Below are 10,649 nucleotides of genomic sequence, written 5' to 3' on the forward strand. Positions count from 1 at the left end.
TCAATCTCACTGCCAAACAGAGAGAGATGTCATAGAGGTGTAGTCCAGAGTGAAAAAATAGAGAGAGACGCTATAGCGGTGCAGTCAAGAGTGACCAGACACAGAGAGATGACATAGTGGTGTAGCTCAGAGTGACCAGACAGAGGGACACATCATAGCTGTGTAGTTCAGAGTGACCAGAGTGATAGGCAAAACAGGAGAGCAGCTGCAAACCAATTGACTGCATGTTTCAATTCCTCCAAAACAATCCAACAAGAGTTTCACAGAGCAGGATATCATAATCAAGTTGCAGTGCATAAACCACTCAGCACAGCTGGCAATATAGCTTTGTTTTCGATTCTCTTCCCTACCTATGGTATCAATCTTGCACTTTTTCTATTATTTTAAAAACAAAGAAAAAAACAAAGAAAAATGCCTTCCGGGTACACACTAGACTAGACGATCGGACAACATATCGGGCACATCGTTCAGCCTGTATCTGCTACGTCGCTGACAAGGCACGCTCCTGAGCGGAATGGCCCGCTGTCCTTATACACTAGTATCACAGATATCTCCTACTTACCTTCCTCTTGTGGAGTGACCCGATGTCCCCATACACTAGTATCACAGATATCTCCTGCTTACCTTCCTCTTGCGGAATGGCCCGCTGTCCCCATACACTAGTATCACAGATATCTCCTGCTTACCTTTCTCTTGCGGAATGGCCCACTGTCCCCATACACTAGTATCACAGATATCTCCTACTTACCTCCCTCTTGCGGAATGGCCCACTGTCCCCATACACTAGTATCACAGATATCCCCTACTTACCTTCCTCTTACGGAATGGCCTGCTGTCCTCATACACGAGTATCACAGATATCCCCTGTTTACCTTCCTCTTACGGAATGGCCCACTGTCCCCATACACTAGTATCACAGATATCTCCTGCTTACCTTCCTCTTGCGGAATGGCCCACTGTACCCATACACTAGTATCACAGATATCTCCTGCTTACCTTCCTCTTGCGGCAAGGCCCGCTGTCCTCATACACTAGTATCACAGATATCTCCTGCTTACCTTCCTCTTGCGGAATGGCCCGCTGTCCCTATACACTAGTATCACAGATATCTCCTACTTACCTTCCTCTTGCGGAATGGCCCACTGTCCCCATACACTAGTATCACAGTTATCTCCTGCTTACCTTCCTCTTGCTGAGTGGCCGCTGTCCCCATACACTAGTATCACAGTTATCTCCTACTTACCTTCCTCTTGCGGAATGGCCCGCTGCCCCTATACACTAGTATCACAGATATCTCCTACTTACCTTCCTCTTGCGGAATGGCCCGCTGTCCCTATACACTAGTATGGGGACAGAATTCATCAAGCTCCAAAAATATTATATTTTTGGAGTTTTATTGCAGGAGCATTCACCATCTTCCTATGGGAAGGAGTTCTGGGTTGCGAAGAGGGATCCTTTCGGATCCCTCCGCCCCTGTCCGGCTTCTGTGCGCATGTGTGACCTGTAGGTCACGCATGCGCACTAACGTCACAGCTCTGAAAGGAGGACATCTGAATTGCTCCAGCGTCTGCGGCGAGTTAGAATGTTAATTATTGGTGTCCCCGATAATTAACATTGTGAATAGACCAATTAGTGTGTACCCAGCTTTAAACAATTGTAAGGTACAGTTTTGATACAAATTTGTGTGTATGCCAAACAAAAGAAAAGATCAGTTATCATACATTTTCATTATCTGCGTTAACATTGCTACTTGAGTGCCATCTAGTGGTAACTTTGCTAACTTAAGAACTAGTTTTCATTTAACTATTACCCTTCGACCCTGACCATGCAAGATTGCCGTTGCACACTAGAAGACTTGTTGATATTGTATGATTGGCTGTGTAGTACAGTCAATCACATGACATCGCTGATGACACGCGGGAGCCTGCAATAGTGCATACGCAATAGATGATGTGGACGAATGCCATTCCAAATCTAAAATCCAATTAGCCTTAGTTCCACAGTTTCCTTCCCCAAAATTCTCCATCTATGCCCCAAAGCTCCCCTATCAATCTAATTAAGGTGCGATTGTTCTTATCTAGTTTATCCACATTTACCTCTGCAGTGACTCCACCCTTTACTGACTGCTGGCGGGTTTTGTATGTTGGAACTCTCCCTTTAACAAGAAGAGAACTATCACCTATGGCACTGGTCTGGATATCAGCAATACTTATAATATATTATCTGTGCGAATTGTTGTTCTAATCTACCGTAAGCTGCTGTGATGGGGTCACAAACAAAAAAATGCAAAAGCATAACATTAATACAGCACTGCAGTTAGATGCACACACACACACACACATGAATATGTACATATAAATATAAATATGACAATTTATTCTGTAAAACATAAAAAATTTTAAATTTAAAATAGTAGATATCACACAGAACAAATATACAATTATTGTCTCGACAATATACCGAAATTACACCATAATGTCTTTAGATATAGTATGACAAATAAATATTTAGTGCCAAAAAACTGTCATTCAAAAAGAGTCCATAAATATGGTACTTGTATATCCAACAGAACTGAATTGAGTAGGAGAGCCACTGCTGAATACATATCTTACTTATAACAAGCTTTCAATGTGAAAGGAAAAGAATAATGGACAATGGTAAATATCTAATTAGTGATACATAGACAGCGATGAAGATGTAATAAGGCTGGTCTCACAGCATTAAGCACATATCCAATGTGGCCTGGGTGACCCTTACAGTTATTATTGTTAGATGTGTGTACAGCCTTGTACTACATGCCGGATCACTTTCGTGAGTTAAAAACAAAGGGCCTGATTCAGAGCTGCACGCTCTGACCAGAGCGCTCGCTCTGAATCAGTGCCCTCCTCCATGAAAATGGAGCGGCCTCATGGCCGCTCGCATAGCTGTGGGTGACCACCCACAGCATATGCAAGCGTCCATGATGACGCGTCATGATGTTATGACGCGGCCGACGGTCAAGCTCCACCCAGGCAGCATCTACCCCGGGCAGGTGAATCATAGTCAGACGGGTTCTGTGAGCTGTCAATATGCAGGGCTGCCGACAGTGCCTAGCAGCCCTGCGTCGGCAGCTGCTATGTGTGGCCATGTCAGGGCCGGATTATAGACAGGGCGGACGTCCTGGGGTCCCCTGGCTGGCTCCCACGTCCCGGCAGTCCCGGCAGCATCACCCTTTTATGAAATAATGCTGTGAGTAGGGGGCGTGGCCTTATGCCGCAAAGTGCTTGCCCCCTTTAGGAAAGCTGGTATCTAAGTGCTATTGAGAGAATGTGCAGTGCACACACACACTTCTGTCCTACCTCTCAATCTCTCTCTTTCTCACTCCACTTCTCTCTCTCTGTCCCCTACTCCTGTCCCCCCTCCCTCTCTCTTCCTTTATCTCACTGTCTCTCTCCATCTCTCTCACTTTCTCCCCCCTCTCTTACCATGTCTCCCTCCCTGTCCCTTTCTCCCTCTCTTTCCCCCCCCTTTCCCTCTCTTAGGGGTCTATTTGATGTTAATTATCAGGGTCCGAACAGACTCTGATAATTAACATTCTAACGCTAAGCGAGCGCCGGAGCAATTCATCATTGCTCCAGCGCGGAGACAGCTGATCCAAAAATCAGCTGTCTCCCCAAACTGTTTCACTGTTCCTATCAGAGGAGACAAGTGCGCATGTGTGACCTACGAGCTTATAGGGACAGCGGGCCATTCCGCAAGAGGAAGGTAAGCAGGAGACATCTGTTATATCTCCTGCTTTACCTTCTTGATGAATGGCCCAAATACCTAATTTCTACAACTGCAGGTGAAAATGTTAATTTTCCTCTGGTTTTGTAAAAATTAAGTGACGATGAATAGGCCGCTATATATCTCACTCCCTGTCCCTCCCTCTTTCTCTCTTCCTCTCCCTCCCTTCACTTCTCTCTCTCTCCCCTCCCTCTCTCTCTCTGTCTCTCCCTTCCCCCTTTCTCCCCCCTGGCAATTTTATTGATGGAGCCCCCACAACTTAGTTGCCCCGGGGCCCCACAAGTCTTAATACGGCCTGGGCCACGTCATTACTTAGTGACGCGGCCTGGTATGTGATGCACGGCGGGGGTCGGGCCTGGGAATAATCTGAGAGGACTGGCTGGATGGCATTTTGACAGCTCCTGTGAGCTGCCAGCAGGATTGCCCGGTGACACTATGCTGAGGACATGGTGGAGTAACTGGAGTGTCACGTGCGGCCGCGCTGATGTCATGACTCGGCCGGCCGATGGATGAAAAGCGCGGCAAGGGCGGGCAAGAAGCTGACTGGATGGACTGGATGCCATCTTTGGACACCTCATGATCTGCTGACAGACGCCATCTGCAGATGTCATGGTATTACTGTGAGTGGCATAATGTGTTTTAAGGGGCATTACTGTGTAGTATAATGTATAAGGGGCACTACTACTTTATGGCATAATGTATAAGGGGCACTACTACTGTGTGGCATAACGTGAATGGGCTCTGGGTGGCATAACTGAATGGGCTCTACTGTTTGGTGTAATGTGAATAAGGGACACTACTGTGTGACGTAACGTGATAAAGGGACACTACTGTGTGACGTAACATGAATAAGGGACACTACTGTGTGACGTAACATGAATAAGGAACACCACTCTGCAGTGTAGTGTGACGAAGGAACACTACCGTGTGGTGTAATGTGACTAAGAGACACCACTGTGTGACATAACGTGACTATGGGGTACTACTGTGTGACGTAATGTAAATAAGGGACACTACTGTGCAGTGTAGTGTGACGAAGGGACACTACCGTGTGGTGTAATGTGACTAAGGGACACTACTGTATGACATAACATGACTATGGGGCACTACTGTGTGACATAACGTGATTGCTGACTCCCTTGTGCTTATTTTGAGCGTTAAGATCGCTAATGCAGCATATACTTGTTCTATATTCTGTTGTACTGTAAGTCACTGGTTTCTTGTTCACTTATTTGTTTATGTACTTTGTAAGGCGCTGCAGAACACTTATGGCGCCATAGAAATAGAGGATAATAATAATGTGACTAAGAGGCACTACTGTGTGGCATAATTTGAATTGGGGTACTATTATGTGCTTACGCGCCTTCCCAGCGAGACCACACCTGGATTTTTTCGGCACACACTCTCCCTGCTTCACCTGTGGATTGCAGCACAAACGCTCTTTTCTCAAAATGTGTAGTTACGGCTCTGCTTTGGTGTGCACAGATGTGTCCTCTGCATTCAGCACCCCTGCCCTAAAAATTCCTGCAGTGAACACTATTTAATCCTGTACAACTGCTAAGCCAGGGATTTGTCATTTGGGAAAATGCCTTCCTTTTCTCTATGTGTGACCTACACCAGTAATGTCTGACTATGGCACATGTTTGAATCCCCTGCAGGATGAGCTATGTTGTAGGTATTACGTTTTTACTATAGAGAATGATGTGTTGCTCTAGTATGTTGCTCTAATATCAAATATATTTATAAGACAATAGACTAAGAAGTGGGAGGGGCCAGGAATAGTAAGGGGAGGAGTCTATGCCAGGAGCCAGATGCTGACGTGAGGTGGGCCTGTGCGCTCTTTAAATGCCAGGGCCTATTTTTTAGTCCCAGTCCGGCCCTGGTCTCATGAAACCAAAGCTGTATCCTGTAGCTGCAGGCGGACCTACCTCCAATCCATCTATTGTATATGTCCTGAGCTATGGGTGAACAATGCGCTATACGTTGTCTTGGTGATCAATAAAAAAGTTACCTATCCGCTGTTATCTGAAGGTTACAATTTCAAATGGCACCTCCACCCAAGCTTTTAGATCCGATATGATGGTATTATTGGGGGGATATCTTGGGTCAACCCTTACTAGGTCTTCATAATACTCCTAAATATGAATCTGCAATTTACGTGCATATATTTACACACACTGCGTTAACGTAATGTACAACCATTTCATTTAAAAAACAAAAAAAACAAACACTGTTTTATTTGGCAGGAACACTCCTATATCAATGTCCTCAGTAGACTGATCACACAGCTTAATAATAAAAATCGAGACCGTTCGTACAAGTATGGCGCTATGTTGGTGAACGATATCCTCACGTTATTCTTCTCCTTCTATTGGTGGTGAATCACTCCATTCCATATAGATCACATAGAAAAGATAGCATAAACAGAGAAAGTCCAATGTGTTGTAGATTCTTAATACATCAGATGAAATTCCATACAAGGTGCAATTTGATCTACTGGTGCTGTATATACGCCTACCCCACTTACAATGCAGCACTGCTTGTACATGCATATAAAGGTTTCTTTTCAGCTACTGCAATTAATCACGTGCTTGTATCGTCACCCAGCCTTTTATAGATGAATTAGCATACCTCACTCACATATAGGGAACAAGTGTGTATATAACAAGTGTGTAAAGGTTTCTTTATGGATACACTAGCTTCAAACTCAACTGATAAGCGTACCCCAAAGTATCTATGGTAGTCAGAACAAATGTCCACGTGTCAACGTGTTTCAGCCCAATCCTGGGACTTTATCAAGGCTGCTTCTATGTTGCTGCTTCTGAAGGACTGACAAGAGTTAGCCACACCTCCTGACGAAGTCAATCTGTGACGAAACGGGTTGGGCGTGGCTAGTGACGTGGTCGTATGTGAGCGTCACCCGCTAGTTTCCGGAGCGGGCAGTGATCTGTGAGCGGCCAGCTTATACACATGGTGGAGAGTGGATATCAAGCACCAGGACTCCATCTACAGCTTAGATCGTGATTTTTAACCTTAATGTATGTGAAAAATTTCAGGTCAGTAAAGTGTGTTATATATTATTTACGAGTGCGCTTTCCCTTTGTTTACATATCTTTGGATTACATACTCCGTGGCTGTAGATGGGGATGGGGATGCACCTCACCATGACAAAGAATTATACAATCTGGATACACCTATAAGGGAATGCTGCGCATATTGGATTTTTATCATATATACTGTATATACATATATATAAATAATCAGCATATGGCTACATTCCTTGCATTCCTTGCAAGAAAAGATGAGCCTGGTACATTCTATCTTGCATGGAATGCTGCTGTATGCTGGAATATGTGTGCATATATATATATATATATATATATATATGGTATACAATCGGGACAATCCCGACTGTCATATCCCGGCGAGGGGTGAAATCCCGGGCGTCTAGATGTAGACGCCTGACATTTCCCCGACGCCGGGAGACCGAAAGCTCTCTGGGGCTTTCGATGAACAAGACCCTACCACAAGGGTCTCGTCGCAAGCCTGATGGTCGCGATGGTCTTGACCATCGCGACCATCATCATGGCCGCTCACTATAGCTATGGGTGGTCACCCACAGCTATGCGAGCGGCCAAGAGGCCGCACCAAAAATAAAAAAGCCCGGCCCTGATTCAGAGCGAGCGCTCTGTCAGAGCGAGCGGCTCTGAATCATGCCCAGAGCCCCCACAAGCAGATTAGTCCAGAGCGGCTGTAGTGTTGATCATCTGGTTGTTTTGATGTGGCAAACAAGTGAATCCAGAACAACAGGGAGAATCCAGTGAATTATCCAATATCCCCAAATTGGATATCCCCCACATCCTCTGGTGATCGATCTGACACATTTCCCTGTCACAGACAGCTTTCTCAAAGGCAGTAAGATGAAAGGAAACTATAAGTGGTGAAATGGAGGCAGCTTAAGGTGAGTACAATCAGCGCTGTTCACTATTAGTCATACTTGCCTACCCTCCCGAATTGGTCGGGAGCCTCCCGAAAATCGGGTGCCGCTCCCGACCACCCGAGAAGGCAGGCAAGCCTCCCGGCTGCCGCCGACCCCTCCTATCCCCCCGCAGGGGGGAGGAGGGCGGGCGCTGATGCGATTCACACAGAATCGTGTAATTTTGGCCTCGCCCCCTGCTTCACACTGCCTATAATATCGGCAGTGTGTAGCGGGGGCGGGGCTAAAATCACGCAATCGCGTAGCTCCGCCCCCGTCCTGTCCACAAACACTTGCCATCTGGCCGGCCCCGCCCGTTTGCTGGCCACGCCCCCCCAGTTATGCCGATCTGGCTGCTCCCTCCCAGAAGGGGCAGCCAGATAGTCGGCAAGTATGCTATTAGTATATTAATTTACTTCCATAAATCTTATGTAGGTCTACAATACCGGTTTGAGTGGCTAATTGTAGTTCTCAGACAATGCACTGTGCTGTCTGGCCTCCATCATTTAGCCTCAGACATAGATCCTTCGGTTCCTAAGGAAATATGCTGAGACAATGGGGGCGCATATTTAATAAGAGATGACTGCCATGGTGACAGCAAGACTGTGTATTTGCTGTGGGGTTACAAGAATTAGGTGCATTCTTTCACAGACATTGCTGGATGTGCAGAGGACTTTATACACTCAGAGGCCACTTTATTAAGGGCAACTTGTTAGCACTGAGTAGGATAGACCACCTTTATACCCACAACAGCCTGAATTCTGTATGGCATGGAATCAGCAAGGTGCTGGAGACATTCCTTACAGCCTCTGACCCATGCTGACATGATGGCATCACACTCCTTCTCCAGTTCTACCCACAGGCGTCGCGACATGTGGTGATACCCTGTGCGGCACCTTCAGACCCCTTGCGTGCCAAAAGGGGGCGTGGGCTAGTGCCAGTGAGTCCATGCCCCATGATTGGTGCCTTTGCAGGGATGGGTCAGTGTATCATGCCCCTGTTCTCATCATGCTGGGGGCTTGCGCAGCGCTCCGGCAGTTTCCAGCCTCTCCAGACACAGGAGGGTGTGGAATAGATGACGCATACATGCGCGTGTCATCGATCACTGCTGCTCACCGCTCAGTGACACCATCCAACGAGGTGACACCAAAATAGCTGGATGGGGCCATCTGGTGTGGCCCGCACCACCCTAGTGATGCCATTGGTTCTACCACATCCCAAAGGTGCTGTATAAGATCAGTTGACTGTGCAGCCATTTGGGGTACAATGAACACATTGTTCATGGAAGCAGCTTGAGATGATGTGGACTGTGTGACATGGTGTATTATCCTGCTAGAATGGCCAACAGAAGATCGCCATTTTCTAAAATTTCTAAGTCTTCTGAAAAAAAACATAGTATAAATTGAGTGGGCACTGTACAAATAAATGACTAATATTGATGTTGGAATGTGACCTGTGCAAAAAAAATATGTCTAAATACCCTCAGCACAGGGGTGAGAAAATCCTCAGCAGTGAAGGGGTTGCAGACAGCCCTCTGTTACACCTCAGCATCCAGGGGCAGATTGCCCATAGGCCTCACCAGCAGTGGCGTCCTCACCTTTAGTTGCACCCGGTGCGGGTGTACAAGCAGGAGCGCGGCGTAGCCGCGCGCGTCGGGGAAAGGGGTGGGGCCTCAGGACAAGTGGGTGGGGCCTCACATGTGGGGGCGGGGCCGCACACCCGATCCCTGGTTTTAGCGTCTCCGGGGGGGTCCAGGAGGTGCGGGCTGCCCCCGGGGACCAGTGTGTTTGTAGTGCTGGCTCCTTCACTGTGACAGGAGCCGAGTGCTGCACGTAATTCTACAGTGCAGCACCCGGCTCCTGTCACCAGAGGGGGAGTCTGCACTTCGGTGTCACCCCTCGGCGGGTGACACCCGAGTGCGGACCGCACCCCCCGCACCCCCCTTGTGACGCCACTGCTCACCAGGAAGAATGCCGTTGGGCCGTCACGTCTGCGTGGCCGTCTGTTGGTAGGGTGATTTATTTTTTTTATATCTGTCCCCGCCCCCACTTCTTGCATGACAGACAAGCAGCCCGCCAGCGTCAGTCATAGCAGAGTGCCCACCACACAGAGTGTGCACAACCAGACTAAGCGCAGGGTAGGCGCTGCCACCACACTGCATACAGTGCACAGTGAAGCAGGTGTCAAACTGAATATGACAAGTCACCCTGGAGCCACTCTTCTCCTGAGCCAGATCTCTGTAGTGCAGCCAGGTTCCAGGGATCAAGAGAGCGGTGAGGAGTTGAGGAGCATGTGCCTCTATGGTGAGAACCTGAGGTCAGAGGAGCACGTGCTAAGCCCTGATTGGTGGAGCCTAGCACATGTGTATGCATGTCTCTATATGTAACCCTGCCTATGTGATACCCCCAAACCAGCAGTGTTTTCTCCAGCATGGAAGGGGTTAATGGCCAGGAGTTAGGACCCTGCTGATCCCCTGGAGATGGTTCTGCCAGCCTTAAGGAGGGAAACTAGAGAGAGGCTGTTGGGGGTGGAGCTAGAGAAGGCCAGGGAGTCCTGCACAAGACTGGGAGAGGAGCAGCATACTGTGAGCAGAGACTGAGTTTCTGGGCACACGTGGTGCCTAAGGAGAGCTGCAGTAGTGATAGGAGCTGCACTGCCTGTGAGGATCAGGGGCATAGAGAGCCACGCGGGGGCCCGGTAAAGGGTGGCATGGCCTAATTTCACGAGGCGTGGCCACGCCCCCTTGGGGAAAAAAAAGATTTTTGCAGCGCCGCTAAGCGCCGGGGAGGGGGCGCTGTGAGCCCCTCAGCTCAGCGCAAAGCCAGTGGGGGGCGTGATCTGTGTGATCGCTCCCCCCTTCAGGCATAGGAGATTGCTGTGGCTGCTACTTAGCAGCCGCAAGCAATCT

This window comes from Taudactylus pleione, unplaced genomic scaffold, assembly GCF_031769625.1.
Source record: "Taudactylus pleione unplaced genomic scaffold, aTauple2 ptg000016l, whole genome shotgun sequence".
NCBI lineage: Eukaryota > Metazoa > Chordata > Amphibia > Anura > Myobatrachidae > Taudactylus > Taudactylus pleione.